The sequence below is a fragment of the Petaurus breviceps genome, unplaced genomic scaffold (assembly GCF_028583685.1).
Source record: "Petaurus breviceps papuanus isolate PSGF00001 unplaced genomic scaffold, PetGlider_PUasm1.0 90842, whole genome shotgun sequence".
Lineage (NCBI taxonomy): Eukaryota > Metazoa > Chordata > Mammalia > Diprotodontia > Petauridae > Petaurus > Petaurus breviceps.
In genome coordinates this window covers 18,181,497-18,191,561 of record NW_027187358.1, presented here as the reverse complement: position 1 = coordinate 18,191,561, position 10,065 = coordinate 18,181,497, and the positions used below count along the sequence as shown (strand labels likewise).

The 10,065-nt window shown below is 34.9% G+C and overlaps 1 long non-coding RNA gene across 1 annotated transcript; it reads right to left on the bottom strand.

The window, feature by feature from the left end:
* Nucleotides 1-1,434: 1,434 nt before the first annotated feature.
* LOC138148827 (uncharacterized) lies at nt 1,435-2,607 on the bottom strand. Its single transcript, XR_011165188.1, has 2 exons — nt 2,410-2,607; nt 1,435-1,625 (listed from the first exon to the last, which is right to left on the bottom strand). It is a non-coding gene; the product is annotated as an uncharacterized lncRNA (long non-coding RNA).
* Nucleotides 2,608-10,065: the final 7,458 nt, after the last annotated feature.

Sequence of the window (10,065 nt, the reverse complement as noted above, 5' to 3'; positions counted from 1 at the left end):
TATTTTTATAAAATTATTTCAAGTATCATTTAATCATATATTAAAGGCATTCTTGACAAGAAAATTAGAAAGGAAAAGGCTGAACTTTGTGAGTAATATTTCATAAAATATCACATATTGCACAATCACATAATTAATGGAAGGATGCAGAAAATATAAGATCCCATGGTGTTTATCATCTGTTTGCTACTAAAAACAAAAACTGAAACAAACATGTTATTCAATAGAGTAAAACACTGACTTAAAGACTCATGTAAAAGAACATCTCATGTTCATATATTACAATTATACAATCTTTAAGTAAAAAAAAATAAATAAAATTTAGGCTCTGACTTCATGCAGCTGAATATCTAGTAAAATGTGTCCCTTCTCAATATCAGTTGTTTCCTTTGTCACACATTTTGACACATAGAAATATATCAACTCTCTGCTACTGTTAGACAGTTATTTTTGACTTATCTCTACAAGAACCTTAAAAGTAGGGACCTTATTTCATACTTCTTTTGTATTCTTATCAACATCAAGCCCAGATCTGTAGGCACAGAAGGCAATAATTTGGGGGTTTTTCATTGTGTGTGTGTGTGTGTGTGTGTGTTTACAATGACTCCTTTGGAAGTCTGTAAAACCTCAAGAGAATGTTTTACCCCCAATAAATATAATAAAATATATAGGATTATAATTGAAACCAATTATATTGAAATACATCTATCTGTCTATGTATTATAATGTGTATATATGTAGATACACACATACATATAAATGAAATGAAAAAATAACCTTTACCCTGTGCAAATCCTTGTGCCAAATTCTAGGGATACACATATAAAAGTAAAGCAGTATCTACCCTCAGGGAGCTCACATTCTAATAGAAGAAATAATACATGTGGAAGGATTCAGCTCAAAGTCAAATAAAAAAGTACCATGGGACATGATATACAGCAAAGCTGATGTTAATGCCTCTTCTTTAATGTCATTTCCAGTGATAAAAAACATATCATTTTATTATGCTGATCAATTTGAAAGTGCCAAAGCCTTTGGTAATGAGAACTTTCGTTTCTGTTTCGGCTTTGCCATCTGTAAGTACAGTTGTCTGACTCTTATTTCCACAGGAGTTGCAGCCCAGGATGATGACTATGGGCATTGGCCTTCTCAAGGTTCATGGTTTCAGAGTATTAAACTGCCTCCATCAGATTCTAAGAGATGATAGGGTAAATGGTGGTTGTTGTTCATCTTGCCTGGTACAATCTTTCTTCTGTCATTCCTTGAGGGTGTTTGTTGCTTAAAAATTCCTCCCCTGCCTTCTTTTCTCTTCCCTTCCCTTCCTCTCCTCCCTTTCATTCCCCACCTCTCCACTCACCTTTCTGTCTCTCCTCTCCCCTCTCCTTTTCTCCTCTCCCCTTGTAATGTAATACCAAGCAAAGGCAACTTCCCAGGTTCAAAATACCAGCATAGGTGCTCTCTATTTTATTCAGTAACAAACCCAGAACAGAGAAGATCAAAACATGACATCATTCAAAATACAGCATTTACTAAGTGTGATTAAATCATCTCCAAGGCCTACCCCACCCCAGGACTTTCCAATCATTCAATCAATTACAAAGTCTCTGTTCCAAATACTTCTCCACCTCTAGGCTATACCTTAATTAAGTCCACCACAAAGCCCCTCTTCTCAAATGGAGATTAGTTTCCAAACATAAGTAAAATACATTCATTTGCTCAACCATAGAACACAAAAAGGTCAAAAGTTCCCCACCCCTGGATCACAATTGAATCTACCCCAGAGTTACATCAAGTTTAAACACAGCACTTAATACCCAAATGGAGGTCTTTTCTTCATCTTGACTCGAGGCAAGTTCTCAGCAATCTTAGTTCCTGGGGAGACAAGGCTTAGCAAGGCCATAAGATACATTGCCAGTCCCTTCATGAATTTATCCTCTGTCTGTAGAACAGTCCTAGAACCCCTGAACACATTAGCAAAGCCCTCTCCCAGGATTTCTGTAAACATACAACAAGAAAATCCTTCTTCAGGGCTTCTAAACCAACAGAAAGGCTCCCAGACCCCTGCAACAACAGCACTGTCCTTCACCAGTGGACAGTATTCATTCTGTCTGCCGGACAGTCTCCAGACCCCTGCAACAACAGTACTGTCCCTCACCAGTGGACAGTATTCACTCTCTGTCTGCAGGACAGTCTCAGGCCTTCTTAACCAAATGCCAGGTTCCAGGACTTCTTCAACAGGACAGTCTTTCACCAGTGGACAAATCTGGCAAAATAACATCAAAACAGACAGACAAAGTACCAGCAAAACAGCCATGTCTCCTCAGTCCTTGGCAGCTCAGGGGGCAGGTCTCAAAAGTCCAGGGCAATTCAAAGCGGCCACCAGCAATCTCTTAGTCTCTCCCTCTACACGAGGTGCTGCTTCCAAAAAGAACTTCCGCCTCTCTCTTGTCTCTCCAAATCTACGTCACCAGCTCCTCCCAGTCAGGACTTTCTTTTCACATCAAAAAGTCCATCCCACAGGTGGGATTAACAAGCTCTGGGTTTTAATACAATCAATTTGAAAACCAAGCCAATACAGGGGAATCTTTAATTGCCATTACTATCACACCCCTTCCCTCCTTTTCTTTTTTCTCTTCCTGGTATACTAAATTTAGTCTTTAACTGCAAGATGCTTTGTAAATTTCTCAAACAATGCTTGCATCTTGCTTTTAGTTTTGAACAGTGCACATTTCCTGTTAGTATCATCAACAAGTAGTCAGTAACATCAGTGCTAATCACATAATGTGTATTTTTATCTGACTCTAATTTGAGCAGATGTTAAGTGAAGGCTAAGAAAGTGAGATTCTTTTATAACAAGGAAGAGAGCATGGCTCTCATGTTGTAGTTGTTCTAGATAGAAGAGAGGTCAAGGAAGATGGGTGTCTGGGGAGTGCTGAGCCCCTGAGTGGTGAGCAGTTGCACTGAGGCAGAGATAGCAAGCCTCACATTTGGGATGTAAGCTCTCTAGATGTGAAAAGATTTTTATCAATGCAAAATCTTGACATAAGGGAGAGGTGGTACACAATAATTTTACTAATTATGAAGTTAAAAAAATCATAAACTATAAGCTCCCATATGGCAGGGAACTTGTATGATTTGCTTGTGTTTTACAGAGCTGAGTATAGTACCATATGGATACTTTATACTATTTCATAATGAGGTTAAAGTAAACAAACCCAGAGAAATATATTCTTTCTAACCTTAACATTCTTCATAAAATATTTCATCAACATTTTGATCCTTGCATAATACAAGTTGGATAGAAAGGAAAAAAAATTATAATTTGACTAAATTTTATTTATAATTTAAATAATCGTGACTTGAATATATATTGGACTAAATCATTCCACATGTTTATATTTTACATATATATGTATATATATTCATACATGTACACACACATACACACACAGAGCTAAGAAGCTATGTTTGAAAGTCAGGCCAAAAATGTCTTTCTCTTAAAATTTTCTTTATCTTTCCCATCTAATTCCAGTAGTTTAATGAAGATTTTCAGGTGGATTTTTTTTTTGGGGGGGAAATATGAATGGATTAGATATTGGGCAATAAAAGTACAACAGTGGCAATTGTGGAATGGGCAGATAAAGTATTAAGGGGATTGAATAGAATCTGTAAATAAATAATTTGTTGTTATTTATTTTCAAAGGTAGCAGCTAGATGGTATAGTACATAGAGTATTGGACTTGGAACCATGAAAATTGAGTTCAAATTCTTCCTCAGCCACAAGCTATGTGATTCTGGTCACTTCACTGTGCCTTAGTTTTCTCATCTGTAAAATCAGGATAAAAATAGTACCTTCTTCCCTGAGGTTATGGTTGTTGTAAAGATTAATTGAGATAATATATGGAAAGTACTTTGCAAACCTTAAAGCAATATATGGAAGCTAGCCATCATTATAACTATTATTAATGATAATAGTAATCATTAATAATAATCGTTAGGTAGAACATTGGAATAAAAACAGAATAAACAAGACAAAAGATGGAGCTAGCTTTTGGTATTATGGCCAAAAATAATCTAGATAAATTTTTGGATATCTACTCATATCCTTTATTTTTAGGAAGTGAGTTTTAAGGGAGAGAAGAGGTATTAATTTGGAGAGGGAAATAGAAGTGGAGGAAGGAATGAAGTGAGGTCATTTGATGAGGTAAGGGAAATGTTATCCCTAGTATAAGAAGTTTCATAAAAAGACACACCAGAAAGATAAGATAGGGAACCAGAGAACAGAACAAAGAATATAAGAAGGAGATGGTTTTTAATAGTGTGAAATGCTACTGAAGCACTTTCCCTGCTTAGGATAGGCAGGTTTTCTATTCATTAAATAAGCTCTTACTTCTCACAAAGAATGATGTCTTGTTATCCCCAGATGGCATAATTGACCAGTCTGTTGTTCTCTAGACAGAATGTTGGCAATTTTAAGAGGCTAGTCCATACCAGGCATTTGTCAGGCTTGTGTGAGAACAGGATATGCTTTTTGTTCTACCTGGATTGAACTTTGCTTTTTATCAACAAAGCTGTTAGCTGAATTCGAATTTTTACCAGGACTTTATTTAAGTTTTTTTTTTGGGTAAAAATTGACAATATTATTTTAAGAAGTACAACAACTGATGTATCTGGTTACTGTTCTGTTGCTTCTTTTTTCCAAGTCATTAGTAAGTGAGAGGACTTAGGAAACAATATAGAGTTAGAAATATATAATGCCAGTGATTCATAAAATCTCTTTCTTTGGATGGTGACTATTGCTTTATTGTACTTTTACTTTACTTTCAATTCTGACTATTTAATGACTTACCTATTGAAAGTATCTTGTAAAAGGATTATTGCAATATAATCTAGGAATTTAAAATGGTAGAAAGGAGCAAGAGACATTTATTTGTTTCCAAAAAACTATCTCCCCAAAAAAATTCAGAGGAAGATTTGCGAGAGAATATAAAAAGAGGAGTCACTTGAAGTGATTCATTAATGTCAAGATATTAAAATGAGGGTAAAAACTAACAATAATTTGTAGACCAGGCTTCTCTGAGGGGTTTTTTGAGCATCCTCAATTTCCCTTTCCCTATCATGGAGTCTGATGGGTCCCCTCTAACAAGAGTGAGAGAGCCTCATTTGACTGGTTACCTTCATCTTTGAGGTTTAGTTGATGTTATTCAGAAAATAAGCATTTATATATTATACTTGCTAAGCACTAGATATACAAAGAAGGACAAAAATCTGTTCACGGACCTTATTTTTAAAGCACTTTGTAAACCTTAAAGCTCCCTTTAAAAACCATATGATGATGATAATGATAATAATATATTCTTAATTATGTTGCCTACCAAAAGGTAGAATAGGCAACATATACAAAATTGCCCAAGATTCAAGGAGAGTTTTCATAAGTTAATGACAAACACATTGATGTAATATATTACAAAAAGACATGTATACAACTTTTTCAATTTTCATAGATATCATAGAGTATAAAATGTCTACCCAGGAATGACTTGTAAGAAGACATACAAAAAATAGTGTCAATTGTGATAATAGGTGATCTAAAGACTTGATCTCTTGTGGCAGAAGATTTGAATAGTTTCCTAGCTTTGTGTGTATTTGTATACTTTTCCAGTAGCTAATGATCTATTGGTGACCGAGATATATCACTAATTAACCATTCAGCCAGGAGCAAATCAATATTGCATTCAGAGAAACATTTTTTGGGGAGACAGTGGCGGAGGTGATCATTAAAGCACTGCCACTTTTTCTATGATTAAACTTTCTTAGTTAAATAAGAAAGCAAAGGAACTTCATTGCAGTTTTTTTTTAAAGTAAATAAAACAACACCTCCTTAACCCCTTCATTTTTAGATAAGTTATTTTATAGATATATGTAACTCATGTTATACATGCCTCATGTGACTTTCTTAGCATTGATCTCTCTCCTTAAAGCAATTCACGAGTTTCTGGCCTTGCTTACCACCCTGGTGGTGATATTAATCCAATTGGAAGAAAACAGAAAAGTCTCCACATTCAAGTAGCTTGAAATCTTGTTGCAAAGATGATAAGTAGGTGCATAAATAGGTAAATACAAAGAAAAAAATGTGGGAAAAATTTAATTAGTTGATACCTAGGTCACAGGACCTTGAGGAAAAACCAGAAAGTAATACATGACAATCAAATTTAACAACTACCACTAGCACCTTTACCACCATTTCTCTTCATATCTTGATGGATACAGGCCAGGAACCTGAACTAAAGTCTGGGAACCCTAAAGTGTACTCCAAATGCTTAGACCTATATCTAGCCATCATTGAAGGAGAAATCATTGTGGTGGAGTCCACTGAAGAACTTCTGCCCTATACACAAATCTAACTCATCAGACAATTTCCCCTCCTTTTGTTAAAATCTCCATTAAAATTGCTTGTGATTTTATTGTCAGAATTTCCATTTTTTGAATCCTTCACAATCTTCTCAGTTGAATTTCTCTGCAAAATATCAGGCAATGTGATTTTTATATAGATTTTATCTGACCTCATTAAAAGCTGGTTTTCCAAAATCTAGATAGTTTGACCGTATTTAGAATTTCTTCATTATCCATCAAGAATCCAAAGTTATCATGACCTTTGCATGAGTTCTGCGTCCTTTCTCCTTTAACAAAAAGTACCTTTTTTTTTTAAAATTAGAATTAAGTCTAGATTTGAAGTTACCCCTATATTTTCTTCTGGCTTTTGAAGGATAAAATAGATAATCAGCTAAAATCAAATATTTCTTAACCAGCTCTAGTTTTAATAGAGAATTATAACTGCACCAGATTTCCATGGAGTTTAAGTCCCCTACCACTATTGTTCTCTCCCTCCATTCCAATTTCACTATACCCTCCTTTATCTATTGATTCTTTCTTCTTGGATGAGTTATCACTAGTCGATTTCCACCATATCATTTTGTTTATCCTTTTGATCTTTGCTGCAAATGTTTTGTATTGGACTTTTTCCACTCTAGTTCTTGAATTTTCATGTGGGAATTTGCAATGTTGCTTATTATCTTTTTTTCCTAATTTATTCCTTTGGGTGAAAAATAAGATTAACTTCTGTTGCAGTATCATAGTCATGTGCTTTATTCCAGAGTTTTATGTTTTCTTACTTTACTACAAGGAGATCACATTTACGTCCTTATGTTGAAATTTCTAGTTGATTTAATTACTTACATTTAAACTTTGGAGTATAGAGTCTGAAACTATGAATATCATTCCCTCTTCCTGGATATTGTTGCCTGTCAATTACTGGTCATACGTGTATCTCCATTCTGTTGTGTTTGGCTTACCCAGTGGGATGTGTGAGGTAAGAGAAACAAAGGGTAGTATCAGCTTGTGGAGAAACTTCAATGCCTGCCTAAGGAGTATGAATGTTATTCTGTAACAGTGAATTAAAGTACTCTGAGAAGAGGAATGACATGACTGCATCTATAAATATTGATTAGTCTGTCAGTAGTAAATTCCTTGAAAACAAGATTCATTCCTTTTTTTGTCTTCATATCCATGGTACCTTGTATATGAATATGCCCAATAACGTTTTAATTAAATCAATTGAAGGGAAGGGAAAAGAGTCAGCCTATTGTATGGCTGTTATTAAAATCCATGTGGTAAATGTGAGTCTGCATAAGAGTGATAGCGATGGAAGTAGAGAATAGGGAACAGATGATAAAGATATCATGAAATTAGAGCAGACAGTGCTTGGTAACTGGCTAGGAAAAGATAAGGAGAAATTAGTGAAAGATAATTAGTGTTTTGATCAGGGGAAACTTGGTGAATAGTTAAAGAATGCCCTTTTCTGAAAACATTTAAAACATGGTACAATTACTGGGAATGATTTTGAGCAGGGTTAAGAGACAAATAATGGAAATAATTGAAGCCAACATTTACTACTAACCTGCACAATAAATTATTGCTTACTTCAGGTGAGTAAATGTGTATCAGACTGAATTATTAACCGAAATGGGTAATATATATTCAAGAGAAGACTAAGGGGAGATGTGTCTGTCTTCAAGTATTTGAAGGGTTATTTTGTATAGGAGAAAAACACCTTTTTCTGTGTACAACAAGATATGTGTTTGTCCAGATCTCTGAAGTAAGGTAACTAAAGACATATCAAAATAGGGATCATTTCTACATCACCTCTGACAAATAAATATCTAGCTTCTACTTCATGACACCTTGAAAAAGGAAACTTCATTGTTACCTAAGTTACCCATTCGCCCTGTGGGACTTAAATTATGAAGAATATTTTAATTATTTCAAACCTAAATCTTCAACTTCTATCCATTACTCCATATTTTCTATTCTGAGACAAAACAAAGTATTTTTATTATGTGACAACCATTCAGATACTTGAAGACAGGTCTAATGTTTCCTAGAGTCTTTTTCCCCCCTAGGCTAAGCATTCAGATCTCCTAGAATTCTTGCTTGACATGACTTGTAGTCTTCTCACCCACAATGTTGACATCTTGGTCACTTCCTTTTGGATGAATTCAACTTTGTCACTGTCCTTCTTGCAATATAGTGTCATCATTGACATAGCAGCATCATTGCTAATAATAGAACAAAAAAGGTTAAAAAATTAAAAAAAGACTCCTGAGCTTGCCTTTGGATTATGATTCCTGATCTGTCACAGCTGACACACTCACCACTCTCTTTATAGCAGAGGCTTAACCACTGAGAATCCTCTACCACTACTATATAATACCTTCAGCTTGAGCTCCTTACCTGTTACTGGGATTCCTCATTTATTTGTTTTCTCCTTTGAGTCATGTGGTCTACAATATAATTCTTTAAAAATGTATCTGTTTCTCCCTTACTTGGAAATAAATAGGACTACAGGCAAAGTTTTAATCTAGGCTAAAAAAAAATAAATGTTACAAGTGCAAAATAAGGGAGATATGGTTAGAAAAAAGTTTTATGGAAAAAAGTGAGTTTTTGTCATACTCAAAGTTTAAGAATTGATTTGTATGATTTAGTAGCCAACCCCCCCCCCAAAACCCTGCTATGATTTTAGGCTTCACTGAAAAACAAAACTGCCAAGAAAAATGATGTAATAATCCCACTGTGTTTTACAAGTGTGAAGTCAAACCACTTCTGCGGTATGGTTTTGAGTTCTGAGAACCACAATTTAAGAAGGGTGTTGATAAATTAGAGAGAGTCTGGAGGAGGGTTACCAGGCTAGTGAAGGGCTGTAAGCTTTTGCTGTCAGAGGATTGGTTGAAGAAACTGAACATGTTTCTCCTGAGGATGTTTAGCAATATATGTGGGGGCAAAGGGGATATAAGGCATGAGGGGTCTGCTAAAATATTTGTACAGCTGTCTTGTGAGAGAAGGATTAGATTTATCTTATTTGTCCCCAGAGAACAGAAACAATTATAAGGAAGAAAATTTACATTAGATGTCACAAAAACCACTTTTGTGATTTGTACTGTCCAAAAGTGGAATTTTCTGCCTACCATAGTAATACATTCCCCATTCATCCTCAAACATATGTTAAAGATCCATTTGTTTAGGAAGTTATAGAAAGGATTCTTTTTCAGGTGATCATTTTTTCTAGAGAGTTACTGAGATTTCCCTGTGAAATGTTGGTACTTCTAATGCTCAGAATCCAAATTAAGGACAGATCTCCTAATTAATGTTGAATTTTCCCAGGTACCCTTCTTTGCAATAGATATGCTAGTGATACCAAGCTCTAGAACATTGAGGTACTTCTTAAATATGTTTGACAGCTACTCAAGAGAATCTGTCCTAACTATCCACTCTGGGGGGGGGGGGGGGAGGAGCTGAAGAATCTCTATTGCAAAGACTATAATAGATAATAAATTATACTTATATATCAATATATGTATAAATTTTGGATAGTTTGTACAAATAGACTGAAAATCAAATAATATTAGTGAATACATTCAGAAAATTGCAAGGTTCTTAAAAAGGACATTAAACTTCTCCCTGAAATAAAGGCCCATATGTTTTAATGCCATTATTCTTTAGAAGTTGTGT